The sequence below is a fragment of the Crinia signifera genome, chromosome 1, assembly GCF_055691185.1.
Source record: "Crinia signifera chromosome 1, ASM5569118v1, whole genome shotgun sequence".
NCBI classification, from domain to species: domain Eukaryota; kingdom Metazoa; phylum Chordata; class Amphibia; order Anura; family Myobatrachidae; genus Crinia; species Crinia signifera.
This window is the reverse complement of record NC_139217.1, coordinates 149,309,477-149,330,745: the sequence shown is the minus strand read 5'-3', so window position 1 is coordinate 149,330,745 and position 21,269 is coordinate 149,309,477. Positions and strand designations below refer to the sequence as shown.

Below are 21,269 nucleotides of genomic sequence, written 5' to 3'. Positions count from 1 at the left end.
AATAAAGTGTTAGGGTGTGCTACCCTGGAGCAGACCAGCCATACCAACAAAGGGGGAATCACACTCCCAAACCCATCCCATGCACAATAACAAATTTATGGGCCTAATAGCCCAGTGTAAGGCCACATGATAATGGCTTACAACATCTGAGAGCCAGCTTACCTGGAGATACCCCTGGCTTCTCCAATGGCACTCAGGTGTCAGCAATCCCTCCTATTGCTGACCCATCTATGCCTCTCAACTGCACAACACTTTTATTGGTAAGCTGCTCAATCAGAGGTCTGTCATTCAGGTGCCAACAGGGAGGGGTAAATCTGGTTAGGAAAGAAAAACAGTTTGTATCCCTATTGCACACTGAATGAGAAATATACATATAATAATCAGACAATACAGAGATCTTGGTTGCATATATCTGCAGATATAGGGTTAAGCCCCCAGGCCGTACGTCAAGGCGTCTCTGTCACTGGGGGTCCCTAACACTGGGTATGGGTCTGGGGTGTGGGCCCCCAACATGCCGACACAGGCTGACTACTCCAGGGCAGCACACAAATGAAAGTTAGTAGGTGTTAAATAAGAAGCACATAAGTGCTATGTAGGGAGGTGAAGGTGTGATTAAAATAATACATACAATAGGGAAAAAACATAAATGTTAATAAAGTGTTAGGGTGTGCTACCCTGGAGCAGACCAGCCATACCAACAAAGGGGGAATCACACTCCCAAACCCATCCCATGCACAATAACAAATTTATGGGCCTAATAGCCCAGTGTAAGGCCACATGATAATGGCTTACAACATCTGAGAGCCAGCTTACCTGGAGATACCCCTGGCTTCTCCAATGGCACTCAGGTGTCAGCAATCCCTCCTATTGCTGACCCATCTATGCCTCTCAACTGCACAACACTTTTATTGGTAAGCTGCTCAATCAGAGGTCTGTCATTCAGGTGCCAACAGGGAGGGGTAAATCTGGTTAGGAAAGAAAAACAGTTTGTATCCCTATTGCACACTGAATGAGAAATATACATATAATAATCAGACAATACAGAGATCTTGGTTGCATATATCTGCAGATATAGGGTTAAGCCCCCAGGCCGTACGTCAAGGCGTCTCTGTCACTGGGGGTCCCTAACACTGGGTATGGGTCTGGGGTGTGGGCCCCCAACATGCCGACACAGGCTGACTACTCCAGGGCAGCACACAAATGAAAGTTAGTAGGTGTTAAATAAGAAGCACATAAGTGCTATGTACAAATGCACAATAACAAATTTATGGGCCTAATAGCCCAGTGTAAGGCCATGGGATGGGTTTGGGAGTGTGATTCCCCCTTTGTTGGTATGGCTGGTCTGCTCCAGGGTAGCACACCCTAACACTTTATTAACATTTATGTTTTTTCCCTATTGTATGTATTATTTTAATCACACCTTCACCTCCCTACATAGCACTTATGTGCTTCTTATTTAACACCTACTAACTTTCATTTGTGTGCTGCCCTGGAGTAGTCAGCCTGTGTCGGCATGTTGGGGGCCCACACCCCAGACCCATACCCAGTGTTAGGGACCCCCAGTGACAGAGACGCCTTGACGTACGGCCTGGGGGCTTAACCCTATATCTGCAGATATATGCAACCAAGATCTCTGTATTGTCTGATTATTATATGTATATTTCTCATTCAGTGTGCAATAGGGATACAAACTGTTTTTCTTTCCTAACCAGTCGGTAGAGCATCAGACTTTTAATCTGAGGGTCCAGGGTTCAAGTCCCAGTTCGGGCGAAATCCTTTTAAACAATACTGTTGTGCGTTTAATAAACAGCTTTTCCAAGTAAAATATTGCTTTCTGGGATGGCACAATGAGAACATCAGAGCCTGGATAGCTCAGTCGGTAGAGCATCAGACATTTAATCTGAGGGTCAAGGGTTCAAGTCGCTGTTCAGGCGTGTATATTTATGGTATCTAATGATCTGCAGCATAAGCTCAGATGCAGAAAAAATATTTCATCAAGAGACTCTAAAAGCTAAACTTCTCTGTTTATTCTATCAATAATACAAATCTTTTCCCGTTTTCAACAAAGAAAATTTTCTTTGGCATATCCCGGTTCAGGCGAGTATCTTTTTAAAAACAGATTGTTCTTTGTGAAATGGAGAACTTTGCAAAGTGGAAAATCACCCATTGAGGCAGGCATCTTTTAATTGTTGTTGCTTCATATACTCATTGTTCATTGAGTATCTGTACAGGCTGGCAAATTCCTGTGAAAATTTTAAATGGACTATTGGTTTCATTGTCTTCACTCATTAAAATGATAAAGAAACTATTGAATATGCAGAGGCTAAATGTCATTTCATCTGAAATAATCTCCAGAAACAAATGTTTTACAACTGCAAAACTTTATTTAATTCTTCTTTCCTTCAGTATTTAGGTTCGTTTTAGCCTCATCACATGAGCTAGGGAGAATATGTTTTGAGCCAAGAAAAGTCTGTACATTATTTGTCACATTTCAAATATCCACATAATGGACAATCATTTGGCCTCATTTTACATTGGACTCTACTTGATCTCTTTTTAAAGGCCCCCAAAGCGGAAGTGGGCGGGGCCTGGCGCCCTCAAGCCCCCTGCCATGCCCAGGGTTGCCCTGGCAACTGTTGCTGGCCCCCAAAGTGGAAGTGGGCGGGTCCAGGCGCCCTTAAGCCCCCTGCCATGCCCAGGGTTGCCGTGGCAACTGTTGCTGGCCCCCAAAGCGGAAGTGGGCGGGTACAGGCGCCCTTAAGCCCACTGCCATGCCCTGGGTTGCCCTGGCAACTGTTGCTGGCCCACAAAGCGGAATTGGGCGGGGCCTGGCGCCCTTAAGCCCCCTGCCATGCCCAGGGTTGCCCTGGCAACTGTTGCTGGCCCCCAAAGCGGAAGTGGGCGGGGCCAGGCGCCCTTAAGCCCCCTGCCATGCCCAGGGTTGCCAAGTAGTACAGTTAAAAATTAAATCTGGAAGGCTACATTTCATCAGAGACTCAAATTCATCGTACTGTGAGAGGCACACAGCATTTCAATTAGACTAGTAACAAATCAATTTTCTTCATCTAATAGAATGGAAAGACATTTTTGAAGGGTGCTACTATTGATGGCATCTAATGATCTGCACTGTAAACCTAGGGGCATATCATCTGTGTTTTGTCAAGAGGTCCTACAAGTCAAACTTCTCAGTTTATACTTTCAGTAACACAGATCTTTTTCCATTTTTGCGTACTAAAATTTTCCCTTTTTTATAGTTTGCAGAACCTTCTAAACTGGCAGCACTTTCCTACCAAAGCCTGGATAGCTCAGTCGGTAGAGCATCAGACTTTTAATCTGAGGGTCCAGGGTTCAAGTCCCTGTTTGGGCGAGATCCTTTTAAACAATACTGTTGTTTATTAAACAGCTTTTCCAGGTAAAATATTACTTTCTGGGATGGCACAATGAGATCATCAGAGCCTGGATAGCTCAGTCGGTAGAGCATCAGACTTTTAATCTGAGGGTCCAGGGTTCAAGTCCCTGTTGGGGCGTTTATATTTATGGTATCTAATGATCTGCAGCATAAGCTCAGATGCAGAAAAAAATATTTCATCAAGAGACTCTAAAAGCTAAACTTCTCTGTTTATTCTATCAATAATACAAATCTTTTTCCGTTTTCAACAAAGAAAATTTTCTTTGGCATATCCCGGTTCAGGTGAGTATCTTTTTAAAAACAGATTGTTCTTTGTGAAATGGAGAACTTTGCAAAGTGGAAAATCACCCATTGAGGCAGGCATCTTTTAATTGTTGTTGCTTCATATACTCATTGTTCATTGAGTATCTGTACAGGCTGGCAAATTCCAGTGAAAATTTTAAATGGACTATTGGTTTCATTGTCTTCACTCATTAAAATGATCAAGAAACTATTGAATATGCAGAGTCTAAATGTCATTTCATCTGAAATAATCTCCAGAAACAAATGTTTTACAACTGCAAAACTTTATTTAATTCTTCTTTCCTTCAGTATTTAGGTTCGTTTTAGCCTCATCACATGAGCTAGGGAGAATATGTTTTGAGCAAAGAAAAGTCTTTACATTTTTTGTCACATTTCAAATATCCACATAATAGACAATCATTTGGCCTCATTTTACATTGGACTCTACTTGATCTCTTTTGAATTGGCAGACATTAACATCTTTAGGCAGTAATTAAATCATCGCCAAGTAGTACAGTTAAAAATTAAATCTGGAAGGCTACATTTCATCAGAGACTCAAATTCATCGTACTGTGAGAAGCACACAGCATTTCAATTAGACTAGTAACAAATCAATTTTCTTCATCTATTAGAATGGAAAGACATTTTTGAAGGGTGCTAATATTGATGGCATCTAATGATCTGCACTGTAAACCTAGAGGCATATCATTTGTGTTTTGTCAAGAGGTCCTACAAGTCAAACTTCTCAGTTTATACTTTCAGTAACACAGATCTTTTTCCATTTTTGCGTACTAAAATTTTCCCTTTTTTATAGTTTGCAAAACCTTCTAAACTGGCATCACTTTCCTATCAGAGCCTGGATAGCTCAGTCGGTAGAGCATCAGACTTTTAATCTGAGGGTCCATGGTTCAAGTCCCTGTTCGGGCGAGATCTTTTTGAACAATACTGTTGTGCGTTTAATAAACAGCTTTTCTAAGTAAAATATTACTTTCTGGGATGGCACAATGAGAGCATCAGAGCCTGGATAGCTCAGTCGGTAGAGCATCAGACATTTAGTCTGAGGGTCCAGGGTTCAAGTCTCTGTTCGGGCGAGATCCTTTTAAACAATACTGTTGTGCGTTTAATAAACAGCTTTTCCAAGTAAAATATTACTTTCTGGGATGGCACAATGAGAACATAAGAGCCTGGATAGCTCAGTCGGTAGAGCATCAGACTTTTAATCTGACTGTCCAGGGTTCAAGTCCCTGTTCGGGCGAGATCTTTTTAAACAATACTGTTGTGCGTTTAATAAACAGCTTTTCTAAGTAAAATATTACTTTCTGGGATGGCACAATGAGAGCATCAGAGCCTGGATAGCTCAGTCGGTAGAGCATCAGACTTTTAATCTGAGGGTCCAGGGTTCAAGTCCCTGTTCGGGCGAGATCCTTTTAAACAATACTGTTGTGCGTTTAATAAACAGCTTTTCCAAGTAAAATATTACTTTCTGGGATGGCACAATGAGAACATCAGAGCCTGGATAGCTCAGTCGGTAGAGCATCAGACTTTTAATCTGAGGGTCCAGGGTTCAAGTCCCTGTTCGGGCGAGATCCTTTTAAACAATACTGTTGTTCGTTTAATAAACAGCTTTTCCAAGTAAAATATTACTTTCTGGGATGGCACAATGAGAACATCAGAGCCTGGATAGCTCAGTCGGTAGAGTATCAGACTTTTAATCTGAGGGTCCAGGGTTCAAGTCCCTGTTCGGGCGTGTATATTTATGGTATCTAATGATCTGCAGCATAAGTTAAGATGCAGAAAAAAATATTTCATCAAGAGACTCTAAAATCTAAACTTCTTTGTTTATTCTATCAATAATACAAATCTTTTTCCGTTTTCAACAAAGAAAATTTTCTTTGGCATATCCCGGTTCAGGTGAGTATCTTTTTAAAAACAGATTGTTCTTTGTGAAATGGAGAACTTTGCAAAGTGGAAAATCACCCATTGAGGCAGGCATCTTTTAATTGTTGTTGCTTCATATACTCATTGTTCATTGAGTATCTGTACAGGCTGGCAAATTCCAGTGAAAATTTTAAATGGACTATTGGTTTCATTGTCTTCACTCATTAAAATGATAAAGAAACTATTGAATATGCAGAGGCTAAATGTCATTTCATCTGAAATAATCTCCAGAAACAAATGTTTTACAACTGCAAAACTTTATTTAATTCTTCTTTCCTTCAGTATTTAGGTTCGTTTTAGCCTCATCACATGAGCTAGGGAGAATATGTTTTGAGCCAAGAAAAGTCTGTACATTATTTGTCACATTTCAAATATCCACATAATAGACAATCATTTGGCCTCATTTTACATTGGACTCTACTTGATCTCTTTTTAATTGGCAGACATTAACATCTTTAGGCAGTAATTAAATCATCGCCAAGTAGTACAGTTAAAAATTAAATCTGGAAGGCTACATTTCATCAGAGACTCAAATTCATCGTACTGTGAGAGGCACACAGCATTTCAATTAGACTAGTAACAAATCAATTTTCTCCATCTATTAGAATGGAAAGACATTTTTGAAGGGTGCTAATATTGATGGCATCTAATGATCTGCACTGTAAACCTAGAGGCATATCATTTGTGTTTTGTCAAGAGGTCCTACAAGTCAAACTTCTCAGTTTATACTTTCAGTAACACAGATCTTTTTCCATTTTTGCGTACTAAAATTTTCCCTTTTTTATAGTTTGCAAAACCTTCTAAACTGGCATCACTTTCCTACCAGATCCTGGATAGATCAGTCGGTAGAGCGTCAGACTTTTAATCTGAGGGTCCAGGGTTCAAGTCCCTGTTCGGGCGAGATCCTTTTAAACAATACTGTTGTGCGTTTAATAAACAACTTTTCCAAGAAAAATATTACTTTCTGGGATGTCACAATGAGAACATCAGAGCCTGGATAGCTCAGTCGGTAGAGCATCAGACTTTTAATCTGAGGGTCCAGGGTTCAAGTCCCTGTTCGGGCGAGATCCTTTTAAACAATACTGTTGTTCGTTTAATAAACAGCTTTTCCAAGTAAAATATTACTTTCTGGGATGGCACAATGAGAACATCAGAGCCTGGATATCTCAGTCGGTAGAGCATCAGACTTTTAATCTGAGGGTCCAGGGTTCAAGTCCCTGTTCGGGCGAGATCCTTTTAAACAATACTGTTGTTCGTTTAATAAACAGCTTTTCCAAGTAAAATATTACTTTCTGGGATGGCACAATGAGAACATCAGAGCCTGGATAGCTCAGTCGGTAGAGCATCAGACTTTTAATCTGAGGGTCCAGGGTTCAAGTCCCTGTTCCGGCGTGTATATTTATGGTATCTAATGATCTGCAGCATAAGTTAAGATGCAGAAAAAAATATTTCATCAAGAGACTCTAAAAGCTAAACTTCTCTGTTTATTCTATCAATAATACAAATCTTTTTCAGTTTTCAACAAAGAAAATTTTCTTTGGCATATCCTGGTTCAGGTGAGTATCTTTTTAAAAACAGATTGTTCTTTGTGAAATGGAGAACTTTGCAAAGTGGAAAATCACCCATTGAGGCAGGCATCTTTTAATTGTTGTTGCTTCATATACTCATTGTTCATTGAGTATCTGTACAGGCTGGCAAATTCCAGTGAAAATTTTAAATGGACTATTGGTTTCATTGTCTTCACTCATTAAAATGATAAAGAAACTATTGAATATGCAGAGGCTAAATGTCATTTCATCTGAAATAATCTCCAGAAACAAATGTTTTACAACTGCAAAACTTTATTTAATTCTTCTTTCCTTCAGTATTTAGGTTCGTTTTAGCCTCATCACATGAGCTAGGGAGAATATGTTTTGAGCCAAGAAAAGTCTGTACATTATTTGTCACATTTCAAATATCCACATAATAGACAATCATTTGGCCTCATTTTACATTGGACTCTACTTGATCTCTTTTTAATTGGCAGACATTAACATCTTTAGGCAGTAATTAAATCATCGCCAAGTAGTACAGTTAAAAATTAAATCTGGAAGGCTACATTTCATCAGAGACTCAAATTCATCGTACTGTGAGAGGCACACAGCATTTCAATTAGACTAGTAACAAATCAATTTTCTTCATCTATTAGAATGGAAAGACATTTTTGAAGGGTGCTAATATTGATGGCATCTAATGATCTGCACTGTAAACCTAGAGGCATATCATTTGTGTTTTGTCAAGAGGTCCTACAAGTCAAACTTCTCAGTTTCTACTTTCAGTAACACAGATCTTTTTCCATTTTTGCGTACTAAAATTTTCCCTTTTTTATAGTTTGCAAAACCTTCTAAACTGGCATCACTTTCCTATCAGAGCCTGGATAGCTCAGTCGGTAGAGCATCAGACTTTTAATCTGAGGGTCCAGGGTTCAAGTCCCTGTTCGGGCGAGATCCTTTTAAACAATACTGTTGTTCGTTTAATAAACAGCTTTTCCAAGTAAAATATTACTTTCTGGGATGGCACAATGAGAACATCAGAGCCTGGATAGCTCAGTCGGTAGAGCATCAGACTTTTAATCTGAGGGTCCAGGGTTCAAGTCCCTGTTCCGGCGTGTATATTTATGGTATCTAATGATCTGCAGCATAAGTTAAGATGCAGAAAAAAATATTTCATCAAGAGACTCTAAAAGCTAAACTTCTCTGTTTATTCTATCAATAATACAAATCTTTTTCCGTTTTCAACAAAGAAAATTTTCTTTGGCATATCCCGGTTCAGGTGAGTATCTTTTTAAAAACAGATTGTTCTTTGTGAAATGGAGAACTTTGCAAAGTGGAAAATCACCCATTGAGGCAGGCATCTTTTAATTGTTGTTGCTTCATATACTCATTGTTCATTGAGTATCTGTACAGGCTGGCAAATTCCAGTGAAAATTTTAAATGGACTATTGGTTTCATTGTCTTCACTCATTAAAATGATAAAGAAACTATTGAATATGCAGAGGCTAAATGTCATTTCATCTGAAATAATCTCCAGAAACAAATGTTTTACAACTGCAAAACTTTATTTAATTCTTCTTTCCTTCAGTATTTAGGTTCGTTTTAGCCTCATCACATGAGCTAGGGAGAATATGTTTTGAGCCAAGAAAAGTCTGTACATTATTTGTCACATTTCAAATATCCACATAATAGACAATCATTTGGCCTCATTTTACATTGGACTCTACTTGATCTCTTTTTAATTGGCAGACATTAACATCTTTAGGCAGTAATTAAATCATCGCCAAGTAGTACAGTTAAAAATTAAATCTGGAAGGCTACATTTCATCAGAGACTCAAATTCATCGTACTGTGAGAGGCACACAGCATTTCAATTAGACTAGTAACAAATCAATTTTCTTCATCTATTAGAATGGAAAGACATTTTTGAAGGGTGCTAATATTGATGGCATCTAATGATCTGCACTGTAAACCTAGAGGCATATCATTTGTGTTTTGTCAAGAGGTCCTACAAGTCAAACTTCTCAGTTTATACTTTCAGTAACACAGATCTTTTTCCATTTTTGCGTACTAAAATTTTCCCTTTTTTATAGTTTGCAAAACCTTCTAAACTGGCATCACTTTCCTATCAGAGCCTGGATAGCTCAGTTGGTAGAGCATCAGACTTTTAATCTGAGGGTCCAGGGTTCAAGTCCCTGTTCGGGCGAGATCCTTTTAAACAATACTGTTGTTCGTTTAATAAACAGCTTTTCCAAGTAAAATATTACTTTCTGGGATGGCACAATGAGAACATCAGAGCCTGGATAGCTCAGTCGGTAGAGCATCAGACTTTTAATCTGAGGGTCCAGGGTTCAAGTCCCTGTTCGGGCGAGATCCTTTTAAACAATACTGTTGTGCGTTTAATAAACAGCTTTTCCAAGTAAAATATTACTTTCTGGGATGGCACAATGAGAACATCAGAGCCTGGATAGCTCAGTCGGTAGAGCATCAGACTTTTAATCTGAGGGTCCAGGGTTCAAGTCCCTGTTCAGGCGTGTATGTTTATGGTATCTAATGATCTGCAGCATAAGCTCAGATGCAGAAAAAATATTTCATTACGAGACTCTAAAAGCTAAACTTCTCTGTTTATTCTATCAATAATACAAACATTTTTCCGTTTTCAACAAAGAAAATTTTCTTTGGATAGCTCAGTCGGTAGAGCATCAGACTTTTAATCTGAGGGTCCAGGGTTCAAGTCCCTGTTCGGGCATGTATATTTATGGTATCTAATGATCTGCAGCATAAGCTCAGATGCAGAAAAAAATATTTCATCAAGAGACTCTAAAAGCTAAACTTCTCTGTTTATTCTATCAATAATACAAATCTTTTTCCGTTTTCAACAAAGAAAATTTTCTTTGGCATATCCCGGTTCAGGTGAGTATCTTTTTAAAAAAAAAGATTGTTCTTTGTGAAATGGAGAACTTTGCAGAGTGGAAAATCACCCATTGAGGCAGGCATCTTTTAATTGTTGTTTCCTTCATATACTCATTGTTCATTGAGTAACTGTACAGGCTGGCAAATTCCAGTGAAAATTTTAAATGGACTATTGGTTTCATTGTCTTCACTCATTAAAATGATAAAGAAACTATTGAATATGCAGAGGCTAAATGTCATTTCATCTGAAATAATCTCCAGAAACAAATGTTTTACAACTGCAAAACTTTATTTAATTCTTCTTTCCTTCAGTATTTAGGTTCGTTTTAGCCTCATCACATGAGCTAGGGAGAATATGTTTTGAGCCAAGAAAAGTCTGTACATTATTTGTCACATTTCAAATATCCACATAATAGACAATCATTTGGCCTCATTTTACATTGGACTCTACTTGATCTCTTTTCAATTGGCAGACATTAACATCTTTAGGCAGTAATTAAATCATCGCCAAGTAGTACAGTTAAAAATTAAATCTGGAAGGCTACATTTCATCAGAGACTCAAATTCATCGTACTGTGAGAGGCACACAGCATTTCAATTAGACTAGTAACAAATCAATTTTATCAAGAGACTCTAAAAGCTAAACTTCTCTGTTTATTATATCAATAATACAAATCTTTTTCCGTTTTCAACAAAGAAAATTTTCTTTGGCATATCCCGGTTCAGGTGAGTATCTTTTTAAAAACAGATTGTTCTTTGTGAAATGGAGAACTTTGCAAAGTGGAAAATCACCCATTGAGGCAGGCATCTTTTAATTGTTGTTGCTTCATATACTCATTGTTCATTGAGTATCTGTACAGGCTGGCAACTTCCAGTGAAAATTTTAAATGGACTATTGGTTTCATTGTCTTCACTCATTAAAATGATAAAGAAACTATTGAATATGCAGAGTCTAAATGTCATTTCATCTGAAATAATCCCTAGAAACAAATGTTTTACAACTGCAAAACTTTATTTAATTCTTCTTTCCTTCAGTATTTAGGTTCGTTTTAGCCTCATCACATGAGCTAGGGAGAATATGTTTTGAGCCAAGAAAAGTCTGTACATTATTTGTCACATTTCAAATATCCACATAATAGACAATCATTTGGCCTCATTTTACATTGGACTCTACTTGATCTCTTTTTAATTGGCAGACATTAACATCTTTAGGCAGTAATTAAATCATCGCCAAGTAGTACAGTTAAAAATTAAATCTGGAAGGCTACATTTCATCAGAGACTCAAATTCATCGTACTGTGAGAGGCACACAGCATTTCAATTAGACTAGTAACAAATCAATTTTCTTCATCTATTAGAATGGAAAGACATTTTTGAAGGGTGCTAATATTGATGGCATCTAATGATCTGCACAGTAAACCTAGAGGCATATCATTTGTGTTTTGTCAAGAGGTCCTACAAGTCAAACTTCTCAGTTTATACTTTCAGTAACACAGATCTTTTTCCATTTTTGCGTACTAAAATTTTCCCTTTTTTATAGTTTGCAAAACCTTCTAAACTGGCATCACTTTCCTACCAGAGCCTGGATAGCTCAGTCGGTAGAGCATCAGACTTTTAATCTGAGGGTCCAGGGTTCAAGTCCCTGTTCGGGCGAGATCCTTTTAAACAATACTGTTGTGCGTTTAATAAACAGCTTTTCCAAGTAAAATATTACTTTCTGGGATGGCACAATGAGAACATCAGAGCCTGGATAGCTCAGTCGGTAGAGCATCAGACTTTTAATCTGAGGGTCCAGGGTTCAAGTCCCTGTTCGGGCGAGATCCTTTTAAACAATACTGTTGTGCGTTTAATAAACAGCTTTTCCAAGTAAAATATTACTTTCTGGGATGGCACAATGAGAACATCAGAGCCTGGATAGCTCAGTCGGTAGAGCATCAGACTTTTAATCTGAGGGTCCAGGGTTCAAGTCCCTGTTCAGGCGTGTATGTTTATGGTATCTATTGATCTGCAGCATAAGCTCAGATGCAGAAAAAATATTTCATTACGAGACTCTAAAAGCTAAACTTCTCTGTTTATTCTATCAATAATACAAACATTTTTCCGTTTTCAACAAAGAAAATTTTCTTTGGCATATCCCGGTTCAGGTGAGTATTTTTTTAAAAACAGATTGTTCTTTGTGAAATGGAGAACTTTGCAAAGTGGAAAATCACCCATTGAGGCAGGCATCTTTTAATTGTTGTTGCTTCATATACTCATTGTTCATTGAGTATCTGTACAGGCTGGCAAATTCCAGTGAAAATTTTAAATGGACTATTGGTTTCATTGTCTTCACTCATTAAAATGATAAAGAAACTATTGAATATGCAGAGGCTAAATGTCATTTCATCTGAAATAATCTCCAGAAACAAATGTTTTACAACTGCAAAACTTTATTTAATTCTTCTTTCCTTCAGTATTTAGGTTCGTTTTAGCCTCATCACATGAGCTAGGGAGAATATGTTTTGAGCCAAGAAAAGTCTGTACATTATTTGTCACATTTCAAATATCCACATAATAGACTATCATTTGGCCTCATTTTACATTGGACTCTACTTGATCTCTTTTTAATTGGCAGACATTAACATCTTTAGGCAGTAATTAAATCATCGCCAAGTAGTACAGTTAAAAATTAAATCTGGAAGGCTACATTTCATCAGAGACTCAAATTCATCGTACTGTGAGAGGCACACAGCATTTCAATTAGACTAGTAACAAATCAATTTTCTTCATCTATTAGAATGGAAAGACATTTTTGAAGGGTGCTAATATTGATGGCATCTAATGATCTGCACTGTAAACCTAGAGGCATATCATTTGTGTTTTGTCAAGAGGTCCTACAAGTCAAACTTCTCAGTTTCTACTTTCAGTAACACAGATCTTTTTCCATTTTTGCGTACTAAAATTTTCCCTTTTTTATAGTTTGCAAAACCTTCTAAACTGGCATCACTTTCCTACCAGAGCCTGGATAGCTCAGTCGGTACAGCATCAGACTTTTAATCTGAGGGTCCAGGGTTCAAGTCCCTGTTCGGGCGAGATGTTTTTAAACAATACTGTTGTGCGTTTAATAAACAGCTTTTCTAAGTAAAATATTACTTTCTGGGATGGCACAATGAGAGCATCAGAGCCTGGATAGCTCAGTCGGTAAAGCATCAGACTTTTAATCTGAGGGTCCAGGGGTCAAGTCCCTATTCGGGCGAGATCCTTTTAAACAATACTGTTGTTCGTTTAATAAACAGCTTTTCCAAGTAAAATATTACTTTCTGGGATGGCACAATGAGAACATCAGAGCCTGGATAGCTCAGTCGGTAGAGCATCAGACTTTTAATCTGAGGGTCCAGGGTTCAAGTCCCTGTTCGGGCGAGATCCTTTTAAACAATACTGTTGTGCGTTTAATAAACAGCTTTTCCAAGTAAAATATTACTTTCTGGGATGGCACAATGAGAACATCAGAGCCTGGATAGCTCAGTCGGTAGAGCATCAGACTTTTAATCTGAGGGTCCAGGGTTCAAGTCCCTGTTCAGGCGTGTATGTTTATGGTATCTAATGATCTGCAGCATAAGCTCAGATGCAGAAAAAATATTTCATTACGAGACTCTAAAAGCTAAACTTCTCTGTTTATTCTATCAATAATACAAACATTTTTCCGTTTTCAACAAAGAAAATTTTCTTTGGATAGCTCAGTCGGTAGAGCATCAGACTTTTAATCTGAGGGTCCAGGGTTCAAGTCCCTGTTCGGGCATGTATATTTATGGTATCTAATGATCTGCAGCATAAGCTCAGATGCAGAAAAAAATATTTCATCAAGAGACTCTAAAAGCTAAACTTCTCTGTTTATTCTATCAATAATACAAATCTTTTTCCGTTTTCAACAAAGAAAATTTTCTTTGGCATATCCCGGTTCAGGTGAGTATCTTTTTTTAAAAAAAGATTGTTCTTTGTGAAATGGAGAACTTTGCAGAGTGGAAAATCACCCATTGAGGCAGGCATCTTTTAATTGTTGTTTCCTTCATATACTCATTGTTCATTGAGTAACTGTACAGGCTGGCAAATTCCAGTGAAAATTTTAAATGGACTATTGGTTTCATTGTCTTCACTCATTAAAATGATAAAGAAACTATTGAATATGCAGAGGCTAAATGTCATTTCATCTGAAATAATCTCCAGAAACAAATGTTTTACAACTGCAAAACTTTATTTAATTCTTCTTTCCTTCAGTATTTAGGTTCGTTTTAGCCTCATCACATGAGCTAGGGAGAATATGTTTTGAGCCAAGAAAAGTCTGTACATTATTTGTCACATTTCAAATATCCACATAATAGACAATCATTTGGCCTCATTTTACATTGGACTCTACTTGATCTCTTTTCAATTGGCAGACATTAACATCTTTAGGCAGTAATTAAATCATCGCCAAGTAGTACAGTTAAAAATTAAATCTGGAAGGCTACATTTCATCAGAGACTCAAATTCATCGTACTGTGAGAGGCACACAGCATTTCAATTAGACTAGTAACAAATCAATTTTATCAAGAGACTCTAAAAGCTAAACTTCTCTGTTTATTATATCAATAATACAAATCTTTTTCCGTTTTCAACAAAGAAAATTTTCTTTGGCATATCCCGGTTCAGGTGAGTATCTTTTTAAAAACAGATTGTTCTTTGTGAAATGGAGAACTTTGCAAAGTGGAAAATCACCCATTGAGGCAGGCATCTTTTAATTGTTGTTGCTTCATATACTCATTGTTCATTGAGTATCTGTACAGGCTGGCAACTTCCAGTGAAAATTTTAAATGGACTATTGGTTTCATTGTCTTCACTCATTAAAATGATAAAGAAACTATTGAATATGCAGAGTCTAAATGTCATTTCATCTGAAATAATCCCTAGAAACAAATGTTTTACAACTGCAAAACTTTATTTAATTCTTCTTTCCTTCAGTATTTAGGTTCGTTTTAGCCTCATCACATGAGCTAGGGAGAATATGTTTTGAGCCAAGAAAAGTCTGTACATTATTTGTCACATTTCAAATATCCACATAATAGACAATCATTTGGCCTCATTTTACATTGGACTCTACTTGATCTCTTTTTAATTGGCAGACATTAACATCTTTAGGCAGTAATTAAATCATCGCCAAGTAGTACAGTTAAAAATTAAATCTGGAAGGCTACATTTCATCAGAGACTCAAATTCATCGTACTGTGAGAGGCACACAGCATTTCAATTAGACTAGTAACAAATCAATTTTCTTCATCTATTAGAATGGAAAGACATTTTTGAAGGGTGCTAATATTGATGGCATCTAATGATCTGCACAGTAAACCTAGAGGCATATCATTTGTGTTTTGTCAAGAGGTCCTACAAGTCAAACTTCTCAGTTTATACTTTCAGTAACACAGATCTTTTTCCATTTTTGCGTACTAAAATTTTCCCTTTTTTATAGTTTGCAAAACCTTCTAAACTGGCATCACTTTCCTACCAGAGCCTGGATAGATCAGTCGGTAGAGCATCAGACTTTTAATCTGAGGGTCCAGGGTTCAAGTCCCTGTTCGGGCGAGATCCTTTTAAACAATACTGTTGTGCGTTTAATAAACAGCTTTTCCAAGTAAAATATTACTTTCTGGGATGGCACAATGAGAACATCAGAGCCTGGATAGCTCAGTCGGTAGAGCATCAGACTTTTAATCTGAGGGTCCAGGGTTCAAGTCCCTGTTCGGGCGAGATCCTTTTAAACAATACTGTTGTGCGTTTAATAAACAGCTTTTCCAAGTAAAATATTACTTTCTGGGATGGCACAATGAGAACATCAGAGCCTGGATAGCTCAGTCGGTAGAGCATCAGACTTTTAATCTGAGGGTCCAGGGTTCAAGTCCCTGTTCAGGCGTGTATGTTTATGGTATCTATTGATCTGCAGCATAAGCTCAGATGCAGAAAAAATATTTCATTACGAGACTCTAAAAGCTAAACTTCTCTGTTTATTCTATCAATAATACAAACATTTTTCCGTTTTCAACAAAGAAAATTTTCTTTGGCATATCCCGGTTCAGGTGAGTATTTTTTTAAAAACAGATTGTTCTTTGTGAAATGGAGAACTTTGCAAAGTGGAAAATCACCCATTGAGGCAGGCATCTTTTAATTGTTGTTGCTTCATATACTCATTGTTCATTGAGTATCTGTACAGGCTGGCAAATTCCAGTGAAAATTTTAAATGGACTATTGGTTTCATTGTCTTCACTCATTAAAATGATAAAGAAACTATTGAATATGCAGAGGCTAAATGTCATTTCATCTGAAATAATCTCCAGAAACAAATGTTTTACAACTGCAAAACTTTATTTAATTCTTCTTTCCTTCAGTATTTAGGTTCGTTTTAGCCTCATCACATGAGCTAGGGAGAATATGTTTTGAGCCAAGAAAAGTCTGTACATTATTTGTCACATTTCAAATATCCACATAATAGACTATCATTTGGCCTCATTTTACATTGGACTCTACTTGATCTCTTTTTAATTGGCAGACATTAACATCTTTAGGCAGTAATTAAATCATCGCCAAGTAGTACAGTTAAAAATTAAATCTGGAAGGCTACATTTCATCAGAGACTCAAATTCATCGTACTGTGAGAGGCACACAGCATTTCAATTAGACTAGTAACAAATCAATTTTCTTCATCTATTAGAATGGAAAGACATTTTTGAAGGGTGCTAATATTGATGGCATCTAATGATCTGCACTGTAAACCTAGAGGCATATCATTTGTGTTTTGTCAAGAGGTCCTACAAGTCAAACTTCTCAGTTTCTACTTTCAGTAACACAGATCTTTTTCCATTTTTGCGTACTAAAATTTTCCCTTTTTTATAGTTTGCAAAACCTTCTAAACTGGCATCACTTTCCTACCAGAGCCTGGATAGCTCAGTCGGTACAGCATCAGACTTTTAATCTGAGGGTCCAGGGTTCAAGTCCCTGTTCGGGCGAGATGTTTTTAAACAATACTGTTGTGCGTTTAATAAACAGCTTTTCTAAGTAAAATATTACTTTCTGGGATGGCACAATGAGAGCATCAGAGCCTGGATAGCTCAGTCGGTAAAGCATCAGACTTTTAATCTGAGGGTCCAGGGGTCAAGTCCCTATTCGGGCGAGATCCTTTTAAACAATACTGTTGTGCGTTTAATAAACAGCTTTTCCAAGTAAAATATTACTTTCTGGGATTGCACAATGAGAACATCAGAGCCTGGATAGCTCAGTCGGTAGAGCATCAGACTTTTAATCTGAGGGTCCAGGGTTCAAGTCCCTGTTCAGGCGTGTATGTTTATGGTATCTAATGATCTGCAGCATAAGCTCAGATGCAGAAAAAATATTTCATTACGAGACTCTAAAAGCTAAACTTCTCTGTTTATTCTATCAATAATACAAACATTTTTCCGTTTTCAACAAAGAAAATTTTCTTTGGATAGCTCAGTCGGTAGAGTATCAGACTTTTAATCTGAGGGTCCAGGGTTCAAGTCCCTGTTCGGGCGTGTATATTTATGGTATCTAATGATCTGCAGCATAAGTTAAGATGCAGAAAAAAATATTTCATCAAGAGACTCTAAAAGCTAAACTTCTTTGTTTATTCTATCAATAATACAAATCTTTTTCCGTTTTCAACAAAGAAAATTTTCTTTGGCATATCCCGGTTCAGGTGAGTATCTTTTTAAAAACAGATTGTTCTTTGTGAAATGGAGAACTTTGCAAAGTGGAAAATCACCCATTGAGGCAGGCATCTTTTAATTGTTGTTGCTTCATATACTCATTGTTCATTGAGTATCTGTACAGGCTGGCAAATTCCAGTGAAAATTTTAAATGGACTATTGGTTTCATTGTCTTCACTCATTAAAATGATAAAGAAACTATTGAATATGCAGAGGCTAAATGTCATTTCATCTGAAATAATCTCCAGAAACAAATGTTTTACAACTGCAAAACTTTATTTAATTCTTCTTTCCTTCAGTATTTAGGTTCGTTTTAGCCTCATCACATGAGCTAGGGAGAATATGTTTTGAGCCAAGAAAAGTCTGTACATTATTTGTCACATTTCAAATATCCACATAATAGACAATCATTTGGCCTCATTTTACATTGGACTCTACTTGATCTCTTTTTAATTGGCAGACATTAACATCTTTAGGCAGTAATTAAATCATCGCCAAGTAGTACAGTTAAAAATTAAATCTGGAAGGCTACATTTCATCAGAGACTCAAATTCATCGTACTGTGAGAGGCACACAGCATTAGACTAGTAACAAATCAATTTTCTCCATCTATTAGAATGGAAAGACATTTTTGAAGGGTGCTAATATTGATGGCATCTAATGATCTGCACTGTAAACCTAGAGGCATATCATTTGTGTTTTGTCAAGAGGTCCTACAAGTCAAACTTCTCAGTTTATACTTTCAGTAACACAGATCTTTTTCCATTTTTGCGTACTAAAATTTTCCCTTTTTTATAGTTTGCAAAACCTTCTAAACTGGCATCACTTTCCTACCAGAGCCTGGATAGATCAGTCGGTAGAGCATCAGACTTTTAATCTGAGGGTCCAGGGTTCAAGTCCCTGTTCGGGCGAGATCCTTTGAAACAATACTATTGTGCGTTTAATAAACAGCTTTTCCAAGAAAAATATTACTTTCTGGGATGGCACAATGAGAGCATCAGAGCCTGGATAGCTCAGTCGGTAGAGCATCAGACTTTTAATCTGAGGGTCCAGGGTTCAAGTCCCTGTTCGGGCGTGTATATTTATGGTATCTAATGATCTGCAGCATAAGTTAAGATGCAGAAAAAAATATTTCATCAAGAGACTCTAAAAGCTAAACTTCTCTGTTTATTCTATCAATAATACAAATCTTTTTCCGTTTTCAACAAAGAAAATTTTCTTTGGCATATCCCGGTTCAGGTGAGTATCTTTTTAAAAACAGATTGTTCTTTGTGAAATGGAGAACTTTGCAAAGTGGAAAATCACCCATTGAGGCAGGCATCTTTTAATTGTTGTTGCTTCATATACTCATTGTTCATTGAGTATCTGTACAGGCTGGCAAATTCCAGTGAAAATTTTAAATGGACTATTGGTTTCATTGTCTTCACTCATTAAAATGATAAAGAAACTATTGAATATGCAGAGGCTAAATGTCATTTCATCTGAAATAATCTCCAGAAACAAATGTTTTACAACTGCAAAACTTTATTTAATTCTTCTTTCCTTCAGTATTTAGGTTCGTTTTAGCCTCATCACATGAGCTAGGGAGAATATGTTTTGAGCCAAGAAAAGTCTGTACATTATTTGTCACATTTCAAATATCCACATAATAGACAATCATTTGGCCTCATTTTACATTGGACTCTACTTGATCTCTTTTTAATTGGCAGACATTAACATCTTTAGGCAGTAATTAAATCATCGCCAAGTAGTACAGTTAAAAATTAAATCTGGAAGGCTACATTTCATCAGAGACTCAAATTCATCGTACTGTGAGAGGCACACAGCATTAGACTAGTAACAAATCAATTTTCTCCATCTATTAGAATGGAAAGACATTTTTGAAGGGTGCTAATATTGATGGCATCTAATGATCTGCACTGTAAACCTAGAGGCATATCATTTGTGTTTTGTCAAGAGGTCCTACAAGTCAAACTTCTCAGTTTATACTTTCAGTAACACAGATCTTTTTCCATTTTTGCGTACTAAAATTTTCCCTTTTTTATAGTTTGCAAAACCTTCTAAACTGGCATCACTTTCCTACCAGAGCCTGGATAGATCAGTCGGTAGAGCATCAGACTTTTAATCTGAGGGTCCAGGGTTCAAGTCCCTGTTCGGGCGAGATCCTTTTAAACAATACTATTGTGCGTTTAATAAACAGCTTTTCCAAGAAAAATATTACTTTCTGGGATGGCACAATGAGAACATCAGAGCCTGGATAGCTCAGTCGGTAGAGCATCAGACTTTTAATCTGAGGGTCCAGGGTTCAAGTCCCTGTTCGGGCGTGTATATTTATGGTATCTAATGATCTGCAGCATAAGTTAAGATGCAGAAAAAAATATTTCATCAAGAGACTCTAAAAGCTAAACTTCTCTGTTTATTCTATCAATAATACAAATCTTTTTCCGTTTTCAACAAAGAAAATTTTCTTTGGCATATCCCGGTTCAGGTGAGTATCTTTTTAAAAACAGATTGTTCTTTGTGAAATGGAGAACTTTGCAAAGTGGAAAATCACCCATTGAGGCAGGCATCTTTTAATTGTTGTTGCTTCATATACTCATTGTTCATTGAGTATCTGTACAGGCTGGCAAATTCCAGTGAAAATTTTAAATGGACTATTGGTTTCATTGTCTTCACTCATTAAAATGATAAAGAAACTATTGAATATGCAGAGGCTAAATGTCATTTCATCTGAAATAATCTCCAGAAACAAATGTTTTACAACTGCAAAACTTTATTTAATTCTTCTTTCCTTCAGTATTTAGGTTCGTTTTAGCCTCATCACATGAGCTAGGGAGAATATGTTTTGAGCCAAGAAAAGTCTTTACATTATTTGTCACATTTCAAATATCCACATAATAGACAATCATTTGGCCTCATTTTACATTGGACTCTACTTGATCTCTTTTCAATTGGCAGACATTAACATCTTTAGGCAGTAATTAAATCATCGCCAAGTAGTACAGTTAAAAATTAAATCTGGAAGGCTACATTTCATCAGAGACTCAAATTCATCGTACTGTGAGAGGCACACAGCATTTCAATTAGACTAGTAACAAATCAATTTTCTCCATCTATTAGAATGGAAAGACATTTTTGAAGGGTGCTAATATTGATGGCATCTAATGATCTGCACTGTAAACCTAGAGGCATATCATTTGTGTTTTGTCAAGAGGTCCTACAAGTCAAACTTCTCAGTTTATACTTTCAGTAACACAGATCTTTTTCCATTTTTGCGTACTAAAATTTTCCCTTTTTTATAGTTTGCAAAACCTTCTAAACTGGCATCACTTTTCTACCAGAGCCTGGATAGCTCAGTCGGTAGAGCATCAGACTTTTAATCTGAGGGTCCAGGGTTCAAGTCCCTGTTCGAGCGAGATTTTTTAAACAATACTGTTGTGCGTTTAATAAACAGCTTTTCTAGAC

General features: G+C 37.1%; 6 non-coding genes across 6 annotated transcripts; all 6 read left to right on the top strand.

Moving 5' to 3' along the window:
* The first annotated feature begins 9,294 nt into the window (after positions 1-9,294).
* On the top strand, positions 9,295-9,367 carry TRNAK-UUU (transfer RNA lysine (anticodon UUU)). The gene has a single exon. It is a non-coding gene; the product is annotated as a tRNA-Lys (tRNA).
* Positions 9,368-9,622: 255 nt separating this feature from the next.
* TRNAK-UUU (transfer RNA lysine (anticodon UUU)) lies at positions 9,623-9,695 on the top strand. The gene has a single exon. It is a non-coding gene; the product is annotated as a tRNA-Lys (tRNA).
* A 2,287-nt stretch (positions 9,696-11,982) lies between these two features.
* Positions 11,983-12,055, top strand: TRNAK-UUU (transfer RNA lysine (anticodon UUU)). The gene has a single exon. It is a non-coding gene; the product is annotated as a tRNA-Lys (tRNA).
* A 1,509-nt stretch (positions 12,056-13,564) lies between these two features.
* Positions 13,565-13,637, top strand: TRNAK-UUU (transfer RNA lysine (anticodon UUU)). The gene has a single exon. It is a non-coding gene; the product is annotated as a tRNA-Lys (tRNA).
* Positions 13,638-15,924: 2,287 nt separating this feature from the next.
* Positions 15,925-15,997, top strand: TRNAK-UUU (transfer RNA lysine (anticodon UUU)). The gene has a single exon. It is a non-coding gene; the product is annotated as a tRNA-Lys (tRNA).
* A 1,345-nt stretch (positions 15,998-17,342) lies between these two features.
* Positions 17,343-17,415, top strand: TRNAK-UUU (transfer RNA lysine (anticodon UUU)). Its single transcript has one exon. It is a non-coding gene; the product is annotated as a tRNA-Lys (tRNA).
* The last annotated feature ends 3,854 nt before the right edge of the window (positions 17,416-21,269 follow it).